General features: G+C 39.6%; 1 long non-coding RNA gene across 1 annotated transcript; it reads right to left on the bottom strand.

Annotated features, from left to right (window-relative positions):
* Positions 1–246: 246 nt before the first annotated feature.
* On the bottom strand, positions 247–20461 carry LOC122697690. Its single transcript, XR_006342151.1, has 3 exons — positions 20380–20461; positions 17603–17604; positions 247–257 (listed from the first exon to the last, which is right to left on the bottom strand). It is a non-coding gene; the product is annotated as an uncharacterized LOC122697690 (long non-coding RNA).
* Between the last annotated feature and the right edge of the window lie 3151 nt (positions 20462–23612).

The following is a 23612-nucleotide window of genomic DNA, read 5'->3' as shown; positions in this document are numbered from 1 at the left end:
CAACTATAAATCTCATATGCTGAAACAAAGAACCTGCATACCACAACTACAACCCAGTGCAGACAAATACACAAATAAACATTAAAAAATAATAGTAATAGAAATAAAATACAACTTTATTCTAGTTTATTATTTATTTTAACCCTAAAAGAGTTGATGGCAACCTTCCTCAGCTATAACCCATCTGAGAGTCTTTTAGAAGCATCCCATATGGAAGGAAATTAAGTTGGCTCTAAATGTCAAAGTAATAGCCATCCCTTTTCGTAATTCCACTGTCCTTGGGCTCCTATTGTTGCAGCTGAAAAGTCTGTGGAAAACCTGTCTTTAAATTTTGCAACTTTTCATAAATTTGTCCTTACTAGGTTGATGATTTTTCTTAATACATTTGAATACTTTGGGCTTCCCTGGTGGCTCATAGGTTAAAGCATCTGTCTGCAATGCGGGAGACCTGGGTTCATTCCCTGGGTGGGGAAGATCCCCTGGAGGAGGAAATGGCAACCCACTCCAGTATTCTTGCCTGGAGAATCCCATGGACAGAGAAGCCTGGTGCACTACAGTCCATGGGGTCGCAAAGAGTAGGAAAGGACTGAACGACTTCACTCACTCACTTTGAATACTTTAAATCTGAACACTCAGATCAGTTTTCAACTCTGACAGTTTTGATAGTTTCTTTTTTAACTTTTTTTTTTTTTTTTTTTACTGAGTAGCAGTCACTGTGCACTGTTGAAGGTGCCACAGTATGTACAATAGAAAGATCCTTGTTGTAGTGGATCCTTAGATTTATTCTATGAGAAATAGATGGACCATAGACACAGGGGAGAAAAACAGGGAAGCTGACAGAAAGCACTGGTGAGAAAAGAGGGAGGAGGTACTCAGTTTTAAACAGAGGTATTAGAACAGCCTCTCTGAAACGCAACATTTGTGTGCAGGTATCATGGTAGTGGTGACTGTTCGCATAAACAAAAGAAAGCCAGAACGTCTTGGGCACAGTGAATATGACATCATTTCCTAGGAGCTAAAGTCTGAGAGATAGGCTGGGTCCAGCTTACAAAGGATCTAATGGGACCTGCAGAGAGATGGAAAGCCATTGAAGGGTTTTACAAAGTGGAAACCTCTGATTCAGTCTACATTCTCTAAATGTCTAGCCTTGTTGGTATATCATGAGTGGTTATCGATAGGAAAGAAGTAGGAGGTGTGGTTAGGGTGAGAACGCATGACATAGTTCAGGTGAGAAGTAACGGTCATTTGAACTAGGGAGATGGTAGGCAACAGAGAATAGCGCATGGATTTAGGATATGGTTTGGAGGAACAGCTGGCGAGACTTGCTGATGGGGTTTGAGAAAAAGAAGCTTTAAATATTGTTGCATGGTTGTTTGTTTGTACAAAGGGATGGATAGAGGAGACTAGAGAAGGGAAAAGCTTGGGTGGATGGGGAGTTAGGAGGTCTGGAATCCAGGCGGAGCATGGAGTAGAGTGCTGGATGACATAAGAAGCATTACTAATGCTGAAAATATAACTGGGAACTTCCCTGGTAGTCCAGTAGTTGAGACTTTGCCTTCCAATACAGGGGTGCAAATTTGATCCCTGATTGGGAAGCTAGGATTCCACATGCTTCTGGGCCAAAAAACCAAAACATTAAAAAAGAAGAAGTAGTATAGTAACAAATTCAATAAAGACTTTAAAAAATGGTCCACATCAAAAAATGTTTAAAAAAATATGAGAAAATGTAGATGGGTTCACAGATTGGAGCTCTCAGCACTCTTGAGGGGTTGGTGGCATGGAGATCCCAGGTTGGGTGAGCTGGAATAATTAGAGGTGGTCATCAGAAAAAGGGATACTTATTGTGATTTTGAAGGGGGGGAATGAAAGTCGCTCAGTCATGTCTGACTTTGCGATGCCATGCAGTCCATGGAATTCTCCAGGCCAGAATACTGGAGTGGGTAGCCTTTCCCTTCTCCAGGGGATCTTCCCAACCCAGGGATCAAACCCTGGTCTCCCATATTGCAGGAAGATTCTTTACCAGCTGAGCCACAAGGGAAGCCCAGTGGCACAAGGGAAGCCCACAATACTTATTGTGATTTTGAAGGGGGAGAGCAGATGTTATAAACAAATCAAGTCAATGACCACATGCTTAGTCAAGGTAGGATACAATATATATACATATATATACATTATATATATATACACACATTATATATTATATATGTATATATACATTATATATGTATATATAATACATTATATATGTGTGTATATATATATATATAACTGGGGCTTAGAAGGTCAAAGAACTTGAAGGCCAAAAGGAATTATCCAAATGAGTGTTGAAAGCATCAAGTATAATTGCAGAAATACTGGTGGAGAGGGAGATACTGTCTTGTACAAAAAAAAAAAAAAAAAAAAGTGGATGACACATCAGAGAGGGTAGCAAATTGCAGAGTTCCAAAACATGATTTTTAAAGAGGTTGAGATTTGCAAAGGAAAAAGAACTAAAAATGGTTTGGAAACAGCAATGGAGAATGAAGAAGCACTTTGCTTATCTCTGTGCACTGGGATACATGGTGCATGAAATGAAATACAGCCTTGACCTGAAAGAGTTGCTAAGTTAGGTTTCACCCTTAGGAAAAGTTTCAGTAAGGAATGAATGTAGAGAAGATGCTGGTAACTGACCATGAATCCCAGAGGGCATACCAGGAAGATTTGAGAGGGCTTGCGTTTGAGCTAATGTCTTCTTACGTAAATACTATTTTCTCCTGTTTGCATCACTTTGTACTTTTGACTTTCACAGCATATATTTAAATTTCTATAGCATTGATTCTGCTTCTATTCCTTGTTCTGTATATTTGAATTATGCCATTTCTTTTTTCTTTGACATCCTGTCTCTCCTTCTTATCCTGCTTCTTTCTCCACTTTTCATTTCTTAGGGATTTCTGTTTTTACCAAGACAAATGAGATCTCCTGGAATCTTGAGATCGCCCCATATTTTCACACACTTGTGCTTCTTTTGAAAGGTCACCTTCAGGGATTTGCTTCTCGTCTGTGTTTTTAGGATGGTGCTTATTTCCCCCCTTTAATTCTGTAATTTTACTTTGCAAACATAGAATGCTCTACCAGGGTTTCAGCCTTGCTCAATTTTCTTTTCCAATAGTCCTTAGGTCAGGAACACAGGACAGGTCAGGGTAGACTCTAACTGGACACTGGGCAGGTCCTTTGGCCAAAGAGGACCCCACGCAGGCATCAAAGGACACAGAACTGGCAAGGTGCTGAGAGCAAAGTCCAAAATGGTGTGTGTTGATTAATCAAAGACAGACACTGGCTCCTCCTGAATTCAGACCTAGAACTAGAGGGGACAGACGAGGCTATTGGGAAAGGGTTGGCCAATTAGTAGTGAGAGAAGAGTTGGTAATCATGCAGGGCCATGAAAAGAAATGGTTTGTTACCAGTCTGCCTCATTCACCAAAGGCCTGCCTGTCTCATTTTACTCATCTTTGCTACAAATCCTTATCTTTAAGGGTCTGACTTGTACAGGTTCTTAGATTTACAGATTAAGGGTAGGTTGACATATGTAATTTTAATAATTGTATCTTCTTTTTGAATACTCATCCCCTATGATGTTCTGGGGTGGGTAAGGTTGTAGTTTATGATATACTTTTTTTTTTTTTTTGTATAAATGCTGCAAACCAGGCAGCTGGCTGCCCCCATGATCGTCATTACGATAAACATTGACATAATGAAGTCTGAGAAAACCTGAGTCAAGAAAACTGCTTTGACAACATGTATGGACCCAGAGATGATCACACTAAATGAATTAAGTCACTCAGAGAAAGACAAGTACTGTATGGTGTCAATTATACATGGACTCTAAAATATAGCATGAATGAACCTGTCTATGGAACAGACTCACAGACATAGAGAAGAGACTTGTGGTGTGTGTGGGGGGCATGGGGGCGAGATGGAATGGGAGTTTGGTATTAACAGATTAAGTGTTTATATGTAGGTGGATAAACAACAAGGTCTGGCTGTATAGCACAGGGAACTACATTCCATGTTTTGTGATAAACCATGATGGAAAAGAATGTGAAAAAGTGTGTATAACTGTATACCTATGTCACTTTGCTGCGCAACAGAAATAAGCACAATACTGTGAATCAACTATACTTCAATAAAATAAAATTTTAAAAAGAAAACTGCTTTTTAAAATTAACCTGTTTGTTTTTCATTCACTTGAGCACAGAATCCTGTACTTTTTCTGTACTTTTATGCAATATCTGATATCTTACAGTCATTTTTAAAAGAGCATATGTACTTGGGGAAATGCCAGCTCAGTCAATTCCCCATGTCCAAAAGTTTTTATTTTCTGGCATCAGCATTGGACTCATTTTCTGAACATTAGGGTGAATTAGCGTACAAGAAGTGCATATATAATAACTGTAATTCTCAGAATGCCTGCATTTAGGAACTTTTTCTCTTTCTGCCAAGTCTACCTTGTAATACAGGAGCCGTGATTCCCATTAAGCAACCTGCCGGCTCTAGCTGACTCCCCGCCTAGTTCAGTCTCCTTGCTCTGTTCTTGCTTTTTGTTTTGTTTTCTCAAGCGTTTTAGTCTCTCAGTGGTGTAGAAGAGATTGATGAGGTTATAAAAAGAGGAGGAGTCCACTGGCTCCTTAGACATGTAGCCGTGAGTTGAAATGTTGGCAGCTTTCTTTTTCTTTTGTTTATCTAAGGACTTCCCTGGCTCAGACGGTAAAGCATCTGTCTACAGTGGGGGAGACCTGGTGTTCAATCCCAGGGTCGGGAAGATACCCTGGAGAAGGAAATGGCAACCCACTCCAGTACTATTGCATGGAACATCCCATGGATGGAGGAGACTGGTGGGCTACAGTCCATGGGGTCGCAAAGAGTAGGGCATGACTGAGCGACTTCACTTTAAGGACTTGCCTGGTGGCTCAGATAGTAAAGAATCTGCCTGCAGTACCAGAGACCTGGATGCAGTCCCTGGGTTGGGAAGATCCCCTGGAGGAAGTGGGCAGGGCAACCCAACAAGAGCTCAAGAAAGAGGGGAGCAGACAGGATTTTTCAAACTATTTTGAAACAATAGAGTTACTGACATATCACAGGCTCTGCTACTAATTGGGCTTGCAGTCTAGTTCCATGGACTTTGAACCTAATGGAAATAGTGGGTGGTCAGCCCCACTTTAAGAAGGGATCTGCTTTCAAGTTGTGTGTGTGTAACTTCCTAAGGATTTGAGGGAGACAGAGTAACTGCCTGTCAAACAATGGTCAAGTTGGATTTTATACCTGGACCTGACTTTCAATAGCATCAACATTTTAAGCTAAAAAACTAAGATTCTGAATATGCAATCTTACACATAAGAGAATAAATTGAACATTATGAATATGTGATAGTGTGGTCTCAAAAAGACCTGAAATCATGCCACATGGGGAGATAAATCTCCTCTTCCAACATAAACAGAATATTATGATGCTATGGATATCTGAGGATATACATGTTTGCATAAACCAGTTCTTTCTTTTAAAATATTTCCCTATATACAGAAACAAATCACCAAGAAAATAATCACTAAAATTATGAAATCAAGACATAAACTCCAACTGTTAGTAGATATCAAATAATGAAAAACCTAAAATGATTTTAAAAACTGCTATAAGGATTAAGAAATACCTCAAAACTCAGTGAAAGAGAAGAAAATGACAACTGACAAAACAATTTCTCTTTGTCACTTCAACATGTGTGCCTGCTTTGAAATTTAAATAGTGAACTTATTAATAACATTTTGACCAGAATATGAAACTAATCAACTGCTTTGGCAGTATATGCAAACCAATTATTTTTCAAGAAATCTTAGTAAAGGAAACTTTGTGAGGAATGTAGAAGGGGGCAACAATCAGATGTCAGAAGAAGAACATAATGAGTTGCTTTAATGTTGCATATTTGAGTGAGAATACTCTTGAAGTTCCCTTAAAACATTTAGTAAATTAAGCTAAAATGTTGATGATTTATCAAAGCAAAGAAAGATGTATTTCTATCTAAATTACATTTTGGAATCACTAAGCTCTTTACATTTTGTTTTTAAGACTTTCCTTTTTCCACTGGGATTTTCTGAGAATTAATGAGAAAAAGCTGTGAAGTTTTTCTCGTGACTGTTACTGAAAAAATAATAGGGCTGTGTTTTGGTGTAGCCCTATTTCCCTCTGAGTTCTCTAGGGATTGAATGCAGAGTTGAATACTGTGGAGGGAAATAGATGATGGCTTTGTTTTCAAGCTTATTGGGAAAATAAAAATTTTATTTACCAGGATATCACCCTTCTTCCCTGGTGCCTCAGCTGGTAAAGAATCTGCCTGAAATGCAGGAGACCTGGGTTTGATCCCTGGGTTGGGGAGATCCCCTGGAGAAAGGGAAGGATACCCACTCCAGTATTCTGACCTAGAGAATTCCACGGACTGTATAGTCCATGGGGTTGCAAAGAATCAGACAGGACTGAGTGACTTTCACTTTCAATTTTTCTTCCCCCCTTCTTACCCCACCTCTCTCCACCTCACCATAGCCTGAGGCTTCAAGAAGAAAAAGAGCTTTCTCATTTTTCAAAGTTAAAAGTTAACACAACCATAGCTGGCTTACTCTATTCTAATTAAACAGAGCATTTCTGTGGATGATTCAGATTTTCTGTGGAATGTGGGGAGTAGAGGAAAAGGCAAAATCATCAGAAATAGGTTTTTAAGATACTTTCTTTGGTTAATATAGTACATTACTATTCATTTGAGCAGAAATTATTCCCTTAGAAAAAAAAATTCTTGATCCTACATTAAAGCAATGTGGAAAATATAAATGTGGAGACCTATAGAATAATCTGTGTAATAACCTCCCTACCTCTCCTCGACTTTAACTTAAGTTTCCCAATATCCAGTAGGAAAAATATTTAACATTTGAAATATGATAGACCTGGATTTCCTGATAGTTCAATGGTTAAGACTTTGTCTTCCAGTGCAGGGGGTATGGATTCAATCCCTGGTTGGCGCTAAGATCTCATATACTTGGGGCAAAAAAAAAAAAAAAAAACAAAACAAAACATAAAACAGAAGCCATGTTGAAGCAAATTCAACACAGACTTTAAAAATGGTCTACATCAAAAACATCTTTAAAAAAACAATAGACCACGGAGCTCTATGGAACTATGTGATGGTCCCATGGAAATTTGTCACTTGGTTCCATTAGTGCTATATGGGAAAGTAACAGAATACACTTACCGCCAAAGTTTCAGCAGAGTACAGAGAGCTTTTGAGGCTCCTTCCGACCTGCCACCTCCAAGTCAACGTGCAGTCTTCCCCAGTAAGGACACCACTTTACTTGTTCAAGCTTCTGCAGAAATGACTGTCAAACTAAAAAATATATATGTAGCAAATAATAGTCTGTGTATCACGCATTATTCTAAATACTTTATACAAATAAGTTTAAAAAAATCAGCCCAAAGCGGTATGTACCGTTATTATTCCAGTATGTTAGGCAAAATTATCAGATGTTCTGTGAAATTCTTTTCTCCTGCCCCCTCAGTCCTTTCAGTGAGTTCAGGTGGGACCTGCAGCTTGCTTCTAACTCAGAATAGGGCAAAGGTGAAGACATTTTGCAGGTGAAATTAAAAGGTCCCTAATCAGCTGATGCTGAGTTGATGAAAAGGGAGCATCTCCTTGGTGAGCCTGACCTTATCAGGTGAGCCCTTTAAAAGAGGGCTCAGCCTTTTCCTGAGAGAAGAGACTGGAGGTGGGAGGGACTCTCTTTTCTGGCCTTGGAGCACTCATTCAGGTACTGTTTGTGGAGAGGCAGTCTTAAGATCTGAGGGTTTCAGTCTTTCAACGTCAAGGAAATGAACTCTGTCAAGCACTTGAATAAGTGTTGAAGAGAATGGAGCCTGGTTGACACCCCTGGGTTTGTGGCAACTTGTTTCACAGCAGTAGATCATTAATACCTCCCACTTTGGGTTTCCCAGGTGGTTCAGTGGTAAAGAATCCGACTACCAATGCAGGAGACACAGGAGACGTAGGTTCGATCCTTGGGTCAGGAAGATTCCCTGGAGTAGAAAATGGCAGCCCACTCCAGTATTTTTGTCTGGGAAACCCCTGGACAAAGGAGTCTGGTGGGTTACAGTCCATGGGGGCGCAAAGAGCTGGACACAACTGAGCTCACGCCATAGCACATGCATCCTGTTTTACAGACATGAAAACCAAAAAATAACCTGCAACTCATTTGCAGCTAGTTTAATGGAAAACCAAGAATCAATTCCAGGCAGCCTGAATCCAGGGCTGCATGAGTTACCATTTTGCTTTTAAAAAAAAAAAATGATTAAAACTTATAGGCAACAGAGGCAGCTATAGCAAATACATGACATTGAATGTGTAACACATGTTAAAACTGTGTATCAAATAGTAAAGCTTTCCAATAAAACAAAATTATTTTGAGCAGCAATGGACTTATTTTCTGAAAAAATTGTTTTGAGCAGTTAAGACTTTCAATGATTGCAGACTACTGAAATTTAAAATAGGATATCTGTAAATTATTGATTGCTAATGATAGTAAATAAAGAATGTCACGGTCATCAGCTATTACAGCCACAGCTAAAGGTGAGCTGATGAGTCCTGAAGGGACTCAGGATGTGAAAACAGGATGCTGGCCCCAGAGAGCTGAGGTGCATATCAAAGAAATGATTGCAGGGAGCCCAGACTCTTGCATCTTCCCATACATAGAAAAGCACTAAATTCCTTAACTTGGGATATCTGATTTTCTTTAATTAACAATAATCTTTTGATGTTCAGATAACCTGCCCTTTATTGCAACACTTCTATATACCTTGGCTCCCCACCAAACATCCTCAGAGCAGTTCTCTCAGGCTTACTTGAGGTTCTGCCTCCCAGACTTGAACCATTAAAACATTCCTGACATTTACATTGTGAATAATTTTTTTTTAGTTGACACTAATTGTATAATTAAAACTTCTTTTCCTCAAAGTTGTTTTACTTTCTACATGTAAAATCTCATTAGACAATTCTAATAAGTTAAAATTTCTGCTTAAAATTATATTGTACCTAATAAAATGGAAATCTAACTTTAAAAATAGGAATATTTATGGTAGACCCTTGGGCTCAGCTGGTAAAGAGTCTACCTGCAATTCGGGAGACATGGATTTGATCCCTGGGTTGGAAAGATCCCCTGGGGATGGGAAAGGTTACCTACTCCAGTGTTCTTGCCTGGAGAATTCCATGGACTGTAGAGTCCGTGGGGTCGAAAAGAGTTGGACACAACTGAGTGACTTTCACTTTCATTTTCTGCAACATTAGGGCTTTCCAGATGACACAGTGATCAAAAATCCACCTGCCAATGCAGGAGACAGGAGACATGGGTTTCATCCCTGGGTCGGGAAGATCCCCTGGAGTAGGAAATGGCAACCCACTACAGTACTCTTGCCTGAAGAATTCCCTGGACAGAGGAGCCTGGTGGGCTACAGTCTATGGGGTCTCAAAGAGCCGGACACGACTGAGTGACTGAACACAAAAGCACACAATTCAGTGTTAAGGGGCAAAGTGGCTTCTTTAAGAATGAGATAACTACCAAAGAAGTATTTTTAAATAGTAAAATTTTCAAAAGGCATTTGAGTCTCACAAGGGATTTTTCTTGACATTTAAGATTCCTTTGTCTTTAAAAACTGAAAGACCTATTTTTAAGCCCTTCGGCATGGTACTGAGAGCTTTAGTTAATTAAAATTAAATGGTCTACTGTAAACTGATAGGCTGTGAGCAGTTTTGCTTTAACTATAAATTGCTTTCTTGTGAGTTAATATCTGAACAATATTTTTGTGTAAAGCTTTAAATTAAAGCATGCCATTCTGATTTATATGTGACAATGATGGTTAGTGAATCTTAAAGAAAACTCGAATGTTTCAAGGACTTTAGCACTAGGATAGTCAGGATAATAAGCCCACTAACATGACAAAATACCTCAAACTGTGGTCTGAATGTTTAATGCATGTGTGTTTAATGCCATGTTCTATTTTTAGCCAACTTCTCACTTAAAAAGGCTTTGATAAGCCATTAACCTCAGTTCCACTTGCAATAAAATACTAATTAAACACTCGTGGAGTACCTCATTTCCTGTACAAATGAAGTTGGCACGGTAAACCAGTTACTGAATGAATAGCAGCTGTAACCCAGCAGACCCCTATGGGGCCTTCCCCTATATCTGCTTTAGCTCTTCTCGGAAATACCAAGATAACAGTGAAAGTGAAAGTGTTAGTCACTCAGTCATATCTGACTCTTTGCTCAGATGGTAAAGATAATAGTATCTGATGCAAATTTCCCAAGTTGTTTTGCCGATCTAAAAACCTCCCCCACCAAATGGAATAACTACTAGAAGGCCCCCTTAACCCCTGTGATGCCAGCTGCTGCCTCATCATCTGCCATTTGGAGGACTGCACAAGCAGACCATGTACCCTGCAACTCCTGCTCTCCCCCCTGTCCTTTAAAAATGCTCTGCCTAAATCCTTGGGGAGCTTGAGGCTTTTCAGGGCATGAGCCACCTCACCCCCTTGCTTGGCCTTGCGATAAACCTCTCTCTGCTCCAAAATCCTAAGTTCCCCTTTGTTTGGCCTCACTGTGCATCAGGCACATGAACTTGCTTTAACAACAGGAAGAATTTAACTCAAGCATGAAGGTGGGCTTTTGCAATATTGTGAGAACCCCATGAAATGCCCCTGAGAGGCTGGTGGAGAGAGGCAATCTGATGATTGTACGCCATGATATTCTGTTTGTCAGAGTAATAATCAAGTCTTTCTTGAATATCCGCTCTCTGCACAGCTTTATATTTGGCTTCTCTTTGCCCTGCCTCATTGGATGGGTAGCAACTGCAAAAACTTCTTGTCAACTAGTTTATGGTCTGAAGATTCCATCACAACTATACAAAATAAAGCATTTCATGAATTCTAGGATATTAAGGATGTCTCATGTTAAAGATTTTCACTCACCTTCGCTTTTTTCCCTCTTAACTCTTCCTCCTCCCTCTGACCTACTCACTCATCTGCTCCTCACCCCTAATTACTGGGAGAAGATTCTTTTATAACCATGGCCATAGGCCAGGCATGAGTATTGAATAGAGAAGTAAACGCTGAAGTTGAATTAATGGTGAAGAGTTTTCTGGATAAGACTCACATGTACATTGACCCACTTCTTGACTTTCATGTTCAGCTGTGACAAGTCAGAGGAATTTTTTGATCCATTCTGTCTCCTCATCTGTGAAATAGGCTTATGGCCTTGACTCCATTTTATTCATTTTTAATGCCTTGAAAATATGACTGCAGATGATAACTTGGACTTCAGCCTGGTGTCTTTCATTTAGTAATTTCAGTCAATATGAACTCCAACTGAAAAATGACATAATGCCATTTTAAAATACAGTGATGCTCATTTGCAAAGCCAAAGGGAAAGATCAAGTAAGATTATGCAAAAATGTCTCTGATTCTCAAGCAGGTATTTGCACAATTGGGTTATCAAATGAAGCTGACCTTAAGGGCTTAGCCTAGAACATAAACAGCTTGCATAAATTCTAGCAGTAGAGCTCCTCATGTGACCTTTCCTTTTTTTAGAAAAAGACAAATCCTGGAGATTTCAGCAGAGATAGCAGAATTCACAGAACTGTCTCTGAAGTAGATTTAATTTAAAAGCCTTTATGCTAAGTAAAACCACCTTACTAGTAGTGTGATTGTTGCCTATAGCCTTCTACATTTCTTCTATTCATTACTGGCATAAATTATGTCAATTATTTTATAGTTTACTGTTTTTGTATTTGCAGTAAAACATGGATTTTAATTTCATTGATTCAACAGTTGAAAGTAACAGAAGGCTCAGTGTTCCAGGCCAAAGATTCATCAAAGATTGCCTCTTTATGAAGGCTTTCCCTCTGTGAAGGTTATCTCCTTCACAGGGCTGTCTTACTTATTTTTCAGTGATTCTCAAACATTAATGTGTGTGTGAAAAAATTACCTGGAGGACATGCTAAAACACTGATTACTGAATGTCATCCCTAAAACTTGTCTTTATTTCATCTGGTGTAGGCTCGAGAATTTGCATTTATATCAAATTTCCAGATTCTTCTGGTCTGACATAAAGTTGAGAACTACCACTACATTAGTTTTGCTGCATTTCTACAAGCTATTTTTTATGGAAAAAAAAATTATATTCAGTAGCGCATTGACTCATCCAATCTATTTTTAAAAGATTATCCCCCATGGAGGAGAAGTACTCTTGCAATGGCACCTAATAGTAATAATAACTAATATTTGTTTTTTAAATTATCATCTATCTTAGAAAGATATTGCTATAGCTTGTCTTCATTGCAGCATTATTTACAGCCGCCAATTGCAGCATGGAAACCCCCTACACATGCATATATATATACATGCCTACATCCATTGTTGTTCAGTTGCCAAGTCATGTCTGATTCTTGGTGACCCCATGGACTACACTTGCATGCATACAAAATGGAATATTATTCAGTCGTAAAAGATGGGGAGCCTGCTGTTTTCAACAACATAGATGCACATTAAAGGAATTATGTTGAATGAAATATCGGACAGAGAAAGACAAATATTGCATTATCTCACTCACATGTGCATCTAAAAAATTCGTAGATTATAAAACAGATTGGCGGTTGCCAATGGCAGGGCATGGAGGTCGCAGGTGGGTAAAACGGGTAAAGGGAGTCATCTTTATAGCTGAAAGGAGTTATAAAGGAGTTATCTCTATAACTGAAAGATAAAAACTTTCAGTTAGAAGATAAGTAAGTCCTGATGATACTATCCACAGCATGGTGACTATAGTTAACAATATTTTATTATATATTTGAAAGTTGCTAAGAGAGTAGATCTTACGAGATCTTACAAGCTCTCACCATAAGAGAAAGTGTAACTGTGGGAAGATACATGTTAACAAAACTTGTGGTAATCAGTTTGCAATAGACAGTCATAGCAAATCATATTGCACAGCTAAAAAATACCATGTTATGCATCAACTGTATCTTGAATAAATTGCTATCTGCTATGCATGTCTGTATTCATTTAAATATTACAATAATGCTATAGGGTTGTTACTATTATCTGATTTACAGATGAGAAAAGTATATCATAGAGAGTTTAAGGTTACAGTTAGGAGATGGTATATCAGATTTGAACTTTATTATTTTTATTATATATTATGCTGCTGCTGCTGCTGCTAAGTCGCTTCAGTTGTGGCTGACTCTGTGCGACCCCACAGACGGCAGCCCACCAGGCTCCACCGTCCGTGGGATTCTCCAGGCAAGAACACTGGAGTGGGTTGCCATTTCCTTCTCCACCCATGAAAGTGAAAAGTGAAAGTGAAGTTGCTCAGTCGTGTCCGACTCTTCGCGACCCCATGGACTGCAGCCTACCAGGCTCCTCCGTCCATGGGAATTTCCTGGCAAGAGTACTGGAGTGGGTTGCCTTTGCCTTCTCCGATTATATATTATAGTTATATATTATTATAATATGTTATTATAACTCCAGAGCGCCCACCCTTAATTACTAGACTATTGCCATGGACTGATTTATGTCCCCCTTGGACTGTAGCCTACCAGGCTCCTCCCTCCATGGGATTTTCCAGGCAAGAATACTGGAGCCGGTTGCCATTTCCTTCTTTAGGGGATCTTCCCGACCCAGGGATTGAACCCGGGTCTCCCTCATTGCAGGCAGACGCTTTAACCTCTGAGCCACCAGGGAAGCCCAAAATCCATATATTGAAATCCTAACCCCCAAAGAGCTTTATTTAGAGGTAGGATTCTTAAGAGTTAATTAGGGCTAAATAATGTCACACAGAGGCTTTCCAGGTAGCGCTAGTGGTAAAGAACCAATGCGGGAGATTGAAGAGACTCGGGTTTGATCCCTGGTCTGGAGAGATCTCCTGGAGGAGGGCACAGCAACCCACTCCAGTATTCTTGCTTGGAGAATCTCTTTGAAAGAGGAACCTGGCAGGCTACAGTCCATAGGGTTGTGCAGAGTTGGACACAACTGAAGCAACTTAGCAGGCATGAAAGGTCACATAGAGTGAAAGTCACTCAGTCATGTCTGACTTATTGTGACCCCATTCCAGTCCATGGAATTCTCCAGGCCAGAAAACTGGAGTGGGTAGCTGTTCCCTTCTCCAAGGGATCTTCCCAACCCAGGGATGGAACCCAGGTCTCCCACACTGCAGGTGGATTATTTACCAGCTGAGCCACAAGGGAAGCCCAAGGTCGCACTGGTGGCAGCCTACTCTGACAGGCTGGTGCCTTTATAAAAAGAGGAAAAGACGTCTCTCTTACTTTTCACAAGGCCACGAGGCAGAGAAGCACCATGCCAGCATCCAGATCTCAGACTTCTGGTCTTCAGACCTATGAGGAAAAAATTTCTATTTTTTTAAACCATCCAATCTACGGTATCTTGTTACAGCAGCCCAATCCAAGACAACCATTTTGCCCCCAAAATATATAATTTATTTACAAAATTTAATCTATGCTTCAAAATTGCATTTTCTGTAATCTTCTTGAATGGTATTAGTCTTTCTAGTCTCTATATATTTGTCTTCAAGTAAGTAAAGGCAAAGCACACGGTATTCTTATTCATAAGAAAAACCTGTGCTAATATCCGTGGTTTCTTTGGTCCCTTGAAGTGTGAGTATCTGAGTAGCAAAGGCATTAGTAATCATTTTAATCTGGTACTTCTGGAATAAGAGAAAGAAAGATATTATTAGATATGCTTTCTCTCTAGCATATCTCCTCACTATGAATTTCCTTGCTATTTCTGCTGCAATATTTTTCCTTAAAAAAAAAAGAGTGCAACTGATTTATAGTGTTGTGTTATTTTCAGCTGAATGATGAAATGAATCAGCTATGCATGCTCAGTCATGTCCAACTCTTTGTGACCCCCATGGACTGTAACCCACCAATCTCTGCTGTTCATGGGATTTTTCAGTTAAGAATAATGGAGTGAGTTGACATTTTCTACTCTGGTGGTTCCTCCTGACCCAGGATCAAACCCATGTCTCCTGCGTCTCCGGCATATGCATACATGAATCCACTCCCTCTTGGACCTCCTTCTCACCCTCCCCTGCTCCATCCCACCCATCTAGGTCCCATCTAGGTCATCCCACCCATCTAGGTCATAACAGAGCACCAAGCTGAGCTCCCAGTTTTATTTAGCAGCTTCCCACTAGCTATCTATTTTGCACATGGTAGTATATTCATGTCAAGCCTAATATACCATTTCATCCCACCCTCCACTTTCCCCACTGTGTCCACATGTCATTTTTCTACGTCTGTGTCTCTATTCCTGCCCTGGAACTAGGTTTCTGCTGCAATTTAAATCATACTCCTTGGTTAGTGCAGAATTGTTTGATGATTCAAATGGATTTTGACCTTGAAAGTGATGTGTTGGTGTAGGCAAATTAATTCAGACTCTTCAACACTCCACATGCTCCTTATTGCTTGGAACTAGAAAGAAGTTTCCGGAGAAAACAGAGCTGGTTCATAAAACAGCAGAATGGCAGTTAACAAGTAAATGTCCTACACTTAACTGGGGCAGAAAGAGGGGAAACTGACCCTGAAAGTGTGTATGAAACAGATGGAAATGGTTTGTGGCAGTAAAAATTAATCTGAATACAGCATTGATGAGAAATGTTTGGTTAACATATATACTTGTCATCCATGGATTAAATATATTTTTCATTAAGTTATGTCATATCTATGCTGCTGCTGCTAAGTCGCTTCAGTCCTGTCCAACTCTGTGCGACCCTATAGACGGCAGCCCACCAGGCTCGCCCGTCCCTGGGATTCTCCAGGTAAGAACACTGGAGTGGGTTGCCACTTCCTTCTCCAGTCATATCTATGGTAACGTGCGTAAATGTTAAGTGTTCAGCTCAGTAAATTTTACACTCAGCCTAATATTTTAGAACATGACTACAGAACACTTCACATTTGGTAACCCCAAATACCCCACCTCCTGTCACCATAGATTAGCTTTGCTCTCTTTGAACGTCACATAAGTACTCCTATGTCCAGATTCTTTCATTCTGCTTAATGTCTGTGAGACATTTACAGCAGTTCATTCCTCCTTAAACTTCCAGTGATTCTGTAGTTTTCAAGTGTATGAATATATCACATTTTATTGATTTCTCTCTGGATGGTATTTACAGTTTTTGCAAGTTATAAAGTATTTTGTTTGCTTGCATTTGCTTTTGGTTTTGGTGAGAACATTTAAAATTTAATTATACATGTTAGCAACTGGAGTCACCATGTAATATATTATAGCCTCAGATCTTGTGTCTTTCTTCTTCATCTTTTACCTGAAACTATATATATTTTTTCCCAGTCTTTCCCTGTTTCCCTCACCCACCCTACCCCTAGTAACCACTGTTCAACTGTTTCTATACACTGGATTTTCTTTTTTGTTTTTCATAGATAAGTAACACCATGCTGTATGTATCTTCCTCTGACTTATTTCAATTAGTACAATGCCCTCAAAGTCCATCCACGTTATTGCAAATGTCAGAATTTTCTTCTTTCACATGGTTGGATAATATTCCATTGTGGATAACATATATACATACCACATCAGTTAGATTATTTCTGCACCTTTGCTACTTTGAATAACCCCGTATAGTAAACTTACGGTGCAGACAACCCTATTTTCATTTTCTGGATATGTACGCAGAAGGGAGGTTGCTGGACCATATAGTAGTTTTCTTTTTCATTTTTTGAGAAAACTTCATTCTGCTTTCCATAGTGGCTGTACCAATTTATGGGAGTGGCTGCTGTGTGGGGCGCAGGAGGGCCAAGAGGAGCTACTCCACGTTCAAGGTCAGGAGGGGTGGCCGTGAGAAGATACCCCTTGTCCAAGGTAAGGAGCAGCGGCTGCACTTTGCTGGAGCAGCCGTGAAGAGATGCCCCACGTCCAAGGTAAGAGAAAACCAAGTAAGACGGTAGGTGTTGCAAGAGGGCATCAGAGGGCAGACACACTAAAACCATAATCACAGAAAACAGGCAAATCTGATCACACAGACCACAGTCTTGTCTAACTCAATGAAACTAAGCCATGCCGTGTGAGGCCACCCAAGACGATCGGGTCATGGTGGAGAGGTCTGACAGAATGTGGTCCACTAGAGAAGGGAATGGCAAACCACTTCAGTATTCTTGCCTTGAGAACCCCATGAACAGTATGAGAAGGCAAAATGATAGGATACTGAAAGAGGAACTCCCCGGGTCGGTAGGTACCCAATATGCTACTGGAGATCAGTGGAGAAATAACTCCAGAAAGAATGAAGGGATGGAGCCAAAGCAAAAACAATACCCAGTTGTGGATGGGACTGGTGATAGAAGCAAGGTCCGATGCTGTAAAGAGCAATATTGCATAGGAACCTGGAATGTTAGGTCCATGAATCAAATTGGAAGTGGTCAAACAGGAGATGACAAGAGTGAATGTCGACCTACTAGGAATCAGCAAACTAAAATGGACTGGAATGGGTGAATTTAACTCAGATGACCATTATATCTACTACTTGGGCAGGAATCCTTAGAAGAAATGGAGCCATCATAATCAACAAAAGAGTCTGAAAGGCAGTACTTGGATGCAATCTCAAAAACGACAGAATGATCTCTGTTCATTTCCAAGGCAAACCATTCAATATCATGGTAATCCAAGCCTATGCCCCAACTAGTAACGCTGAAGAAGCTGAAGTTGAATGGTTCTATGAAGACCTATAAGACCTTTTAGACCTAACACCCAAAAAAGATGTCATTTTCATTATAGGGGACTGGAATGCAAAAGTAGGAAGTCAAGAAACACCTGGAGTAACAGGCGAATTTGGCCTTGGAGTACAGAATGAAGCAGGGCAAAGCTAATAGAGTTTTACCAAGAGAATGCACTGGTCATAGCAAACACCCTCTTCCAACAACACAAGAGAAGACTCTACACATGGTCATCACCAGATGGTCAACACCGAAATCAGATTGATTATATTCTTTGTAGCCAAAGATGGAGAAGCTCTATACAGTCAGCAAAAACAAGACCGGGAGCTGACTGTGGCTCAGATCATGAACCCCTTATTGCCAAATTCAGACTTAAACTGAAGAAAATAGGGATAACCACTAGACCATTCAGGTATGACCTAAATCAAATCCCTTATGACTATACAGTGGAAGTGAGAAATAGATTTAAGGGACTAGATCTGATAGACAGAGAGCCTGATGAACTATGGATGGAGGTTCGTGACATGGTACAGGAGACAGGGATCAAGACCATCCCCACGGAAAAGAAATGCAAAAAGGCAAAATGGTTCTCTGAGGAGGCCTTACAAATAGCTGTGAAAAGAAGAAAAGCGAAAAGCAAAGGAGAAAAGGAAAGATATTCCCATTTGAATGCAAAGTTCCAAAGAATAGCCAGGAGAGATAAGAAAGCCTTCCTCAGTGATCAATGCGAAGAAATAGAGGAAAACAACGGAATGGGAAAGACTAGAGATCTCTTCAAGAAAATTAGAGATACCAAGGGAACACTTCATGCAAAGATGGGCTCAATAAAGGACAGAAATGGTATGAACCTAACAGAAGCAGAAGATATGAAGAGGTGGCAAGAATACACAGAAGAACTATACAAAAAAGATCTTCATGACCCAGATAATCACAATGGTGTGATCACTCACCTACAGCCAGACATCCTGGAATGTGAAGTCAAATGGGCCTTAGGAAGCATCACTACGAACAAAGCTAGTGGATATGATGGAATTCCAGTTGAGCTATTTCAAATCCTGAAAAATGATTCTGTGAAAGTGTGACACTCAATATGCCAGTAAATTTGGAAAAGTCAGCAGTGGCCACAGGACTGGAAAAGATCCGTTTTCATTCCAATCCCTAAGAAAGGCAATCCCAAAGAATGCTCAAACTACCACACAATTGCACTCATCTCACACACTAGTAAAGTAATGCTCAAAATTCTCCAAGCCAGACTTCAACAATATATGAAGTGTGAACTTCCAGATGTTCAAACTGGTTTTAAAAAAGCCAGAGGAACAAGAAATCAAATTGCCAACATCCGCTGGATCATTGAAAAAGCAAGAGAGTTCCAGAAAAATATGTACTTCTGCTTTACTGACTATGCCAAAGCCTTTGACTGTCTGGATCACAATAAACTGTGGAAAATCTGAAAGAGATGGGAATACCAGACCACCTGATCTGCCTCTTGAGAAACCTGTATGCAGGTCAGGAAGCAACAGTTAGAACTGGACATGGAACAACAGACTGGTTCCAAATCGGAAAAAGAGTACGTCAAGGCTGTATATTGTCACCCTGCTTATTTAATTTGTATGCAGAGTACATCATGAGAAACACTGGGCTGGAAGAAGCACAAGCTGGAATCAAGATTGCCAGGAGAAATATCAATAACCTCAGATATGCAGATGACACGACCCTTATGGCAGAAAGTGAAGAGGAACTAAAAAGACTCTTGATGAAAGTGAAAGAGAAGAGTGAATATGTTGATCTAAGCTTAACACTGAGAAAACTAAGATCACGGCATCTGATCCCATCACCTTATGGGAAATAGATGGGGAGACAGTGGAAACAGTGTCAGACTTTATTTTTTTGGGCTCCAAAATCACTGCAGATGGTGATTGCAGCCATGAAATTAAAAGACGCTTACTCCTTGGAAGGAAAGTTATGACCAACTTAGACAGCATATTAAAAAGCAGAGACATTACTTTGCCAACAAAGGTCCATCTGGTCAAGGCTATGGTTTTTCCGGTGGTCATGTATGGGTGTGAGAGTTGGACTGTGAAGAAAGCTGAGCGCCGAAAAATTGATGCTTTTGAACTGTGGTGTTGGAGATGACTCTTGAGAGTCCCTTGGACTGCAAGGGGATCCAACCAGTCCATCCTGAAGGAGATCAGTCCTGGGTGTTCATTGGAAGGACTGATGCTGAAGCTGAAACTCCAATACTTTGGCCACCTGATGAGAAGAGCTGACTCACTTGAAAAGACCCTGATGCTGGGAGGGATTGGGGGGCAGGAGGAGAAGGGGACAACAGAGGATGAGATGGCTGGATGGCATCACCGACTCGATGGGCGTGAGTTTGAGTAAACTCCGGGAGTTTGCGATGGACAGGGAGGCCTGGAGTGCTGCGATTCATGGGGTCACAAAGAATGGGACACGACTGAGTGACTGAACTGAACTGAACTGTACCAATTTACATTCCCACCCTAGGCAGTACACAAGTGTTCCCTGTTCTCCACATTCTCACCGACATTTGCTGCCTCTTGTCTTCGATGATAATCACCCTAACAGGTGTGAGGTGATATCTCATTGTCATTGTGACTTATATTTCCCTGATGAATAGTGATGTGGAGCATCTTTTCATGTACCTATCAGCCCCGTGTATGTCTTCTTTGGAGAAAAAAAGAAAAGAATAGTAGAGTATGTTAATATTACACTAACCTTTCTGCTCTACATAATTTGCTAAAATGTAGTATGCATTTGTATCCTCATAGAAGTACTCTAATATTTTTCAATTTGGTATCTTCTTTGGATGGTTAGGATGTTTGCTTTATTACTGATTCTGACAATATCCTAAAAACCTTGAGTTTAAAGATATTTCCAAGAACCTTGGGACTCTTCAGTAACTGAGCCTCTTCTGAACCCATGGACCAATCAGCCACTCTAGCCCATTGTTGAAAGAAGCCCCCCACACATGTAAAGTTCTTAGAGGCACCAAGACAGGCTTTGACAGACATTGTGTACTCAAGAATCTTCGCAGGTTCTATTGGACGTATTTTCTTTTAGGAATGAAGTAAAATTTTCCCATTTTGAGCCATTCTTTTATGTAAATTCTACAGAATTAATGTAACATATTTTAAAAGAAATAGTTTTGTAAATATTTAATATTCTGCTAATTTGATTTTGAACTGCAAATGTCAATTATTCTGTTTTGGGGGGAGTTATGTTTTCTTCTGGGTTTCTCTGGTGGCTCAGCTGGTAAAGAATCTGCCTGTGATATGGGAGACCTGGGTTTGATCCCTGGATCAGGAAGATCCCCTGGAGAAGGGAATGGCAACCCACTCCAATATTCTTGCTGGAGAATTCCATGGACAGAGGAGTGTGGTGGGCTACAAGTCCATGGGGTCATGAAGAGTCGGACATGGCTGAATGAGACACATACACACACACACACGTTTTATTCTTGTGCTGACTCTACTTTGTTTAAAAATTGTACATTTTTAGAATGATTTTATGAGTAAATTTAATGTACTGAAAATAAAAATTAAAAAAAAAAAGAAAAAACAACTGTGAGGTTAAGAAGTTCATATGTTTCTGCCAAATTTCCATACAAAGGAAGGCCGCTTTTGGCTTTCTTATAGTGTTAACAGTAAGGCACTATGCTGGTAAACTAGAAGGAACAAGTTAACGAGACTCTTGCGTTCCATTTGAAATGAGTTTCCCAGGCAGATTGTATGGGCAAGGTACTCATCGGCTTAATGCCTTACTCTTCCTGAGAGGGTGTTCTGCCCCATGTCAAGTGTTCCAGCATGACTCAGAAAATAAATGCACAACTTTGAGATTGGCTAGAATTGTCTTCTAAGACAATTTTTCTTTTTTGCATGTACTGTTCTTGTTAACCATTTAAAAAGTAATGGCTCAAGAGGCATTAAAAATTATAATTCTGGAACACAGTGCCACAGGTTCTACCTGAAGCACATTTTTCTCGCTCATATATCCACGGGCTCATCCAGGATGTAAATGCTGAGTGCCTCTGTGTGCTGGACACAGTGCCTGCTACTTCTCTCATACTCTGTGTATCCCCTGGGGAGGCAGAAAACTTGTGAGGTTGAAAATGAATATGTATGCCTATGGCTGATTCATGTTGAGGTTTGACAGAAAACAACAGAATTCCACAAAGCAATCATCCTTCAATAAAAAAATAAATGAATTATAAAAAAATGAATAACTAAAATTTCAGAGTGTGAAAATGTTAAGAAAGAGAAATTGGGTTATAGAGCAAACTCAGTGGAAAACTGTTTTACGTTGTTTGTTAGGAAAAATGCTTCTATGAGTTGACATTTAATTAATACTCCAAGGACTTCATTAATGAAATAAAAAAAGATGGAAGTGGGCCCATAGAATGTTGATATATAAAGAGAGAGAATTTGTTAGTGGAAATATAGAAAGAAAATGTGGAGTTTTTGACTTGCTTGAATCCAACAGGGGAAAAGTGACATGTTTCATAGCAGTAGGCCCAAGGCAGACGTAATTATGTTGAGAGAAAAAGATATGGGGCAAAGCAAACAAATAAATCACATTCAGGAATCATGTGTGAGAAAAATACTTTTAATGTGCCTACTGGCACCTAGAAGCAAATAGAGTAAAAGCCTACTACATTTTTTAGAGATTAGTTTGCTAAAGAAATAAAAAATCTAAGCAAAACAATAGCAACAAAGACTGTACTATTCTAGCATCAAAAGAGCTCCAAGGGACCCACTTTTGCATGAGCAAGTCAGACTGTGAAAGTTCTAGAAATCTCAAAATATAGTGACCCAAAATAATGTACCTTCAACAATCACTGCAGTTGTGGTCAAGGAAGAAAATGGACAAGAAAGAATCTTCCAGAAGGTGAATCCAAGAGACACAGAACAGATTTCTAATTAGAACCTTAGATAAATCACTTTCAGTTGATTAGATTGATTTGTTTCTATTCTGGCGGGAACTCTCATTGGAAATATTTTGTTCTTGTGAACAAATAGAGAACTGGTATCTGTGGAAAAGCAGGGAAAATGACACTTTTCTTTGCTTTTAGTTCACATATCACCAGGTCTGAATCCCAGGGACTGGAATCACTTCATCCAAACATTCAGAATGAACTGGAGAAGGGACTGAGTGGAATTGTGTTTTTTCTTCCTAGGGGGGATGTTCTCTAAATTTGAAGAAGAGAGGCCTGGACACTTTGTAGTCAGAAGTGTAACCATTTACTTTATTAATAGATACACTTGGTTCTTTTGAAGGTTGTAGAATTTTGTTAGGATATAAAGTAGTCGTTTCTCTAGGAGGAGAGTAGTCCTAGTCCTAAATTGTTGGAGTATTGAGCAGAGCCTCAGAAGACTAAAGAAACAAGACAACTGAATAGACCTGGGATTTTCTTTTACTATAAAGGATGTTATGGGGACAGTTAGCAACATTTGAATAAGGTTTGCAGAGCAGATCATAGTGTTGCATCAATATTACCCCGATTTTGAGAATAATACTAAAGTTATAGGAGAACAGCCTTGTTAAAAAAATTTGTTTTATTGAAGCATAGTTGGCTTACAATGTTGTGCTCATTTCCACTGTACAACAAAGTGATACATATATATTCACATATACATATATGTTACACATGCATGATACATATTTTATTGTCTTGTATATGTATATATATACATTCCTTTTCAAATTATTTTCCACTATCACAAGATATTAAATATAGTCCCCTGTGCTGTACAGAAGGATTTTGTTATTTATTCATTCTATATATAATTGTTTTCATCT

The sequence above is a fragment of the Cervus elaphus genome, chromosome 7, assembly GCF_910594005.1.
Source record: "Cervus elaphus chromosome 7, mCerEla1.1, whole genome shotgun sequence".
Taxonomy (NCBI): Eukaryota; Metazoa; Chordata; class Mammalia; order Artiodactyla; family Cervidae; genus Cervus; species Cervus elaphus.
This window is presented reverse-complemented; position numbering and strand designations above follow the sequence as displayed.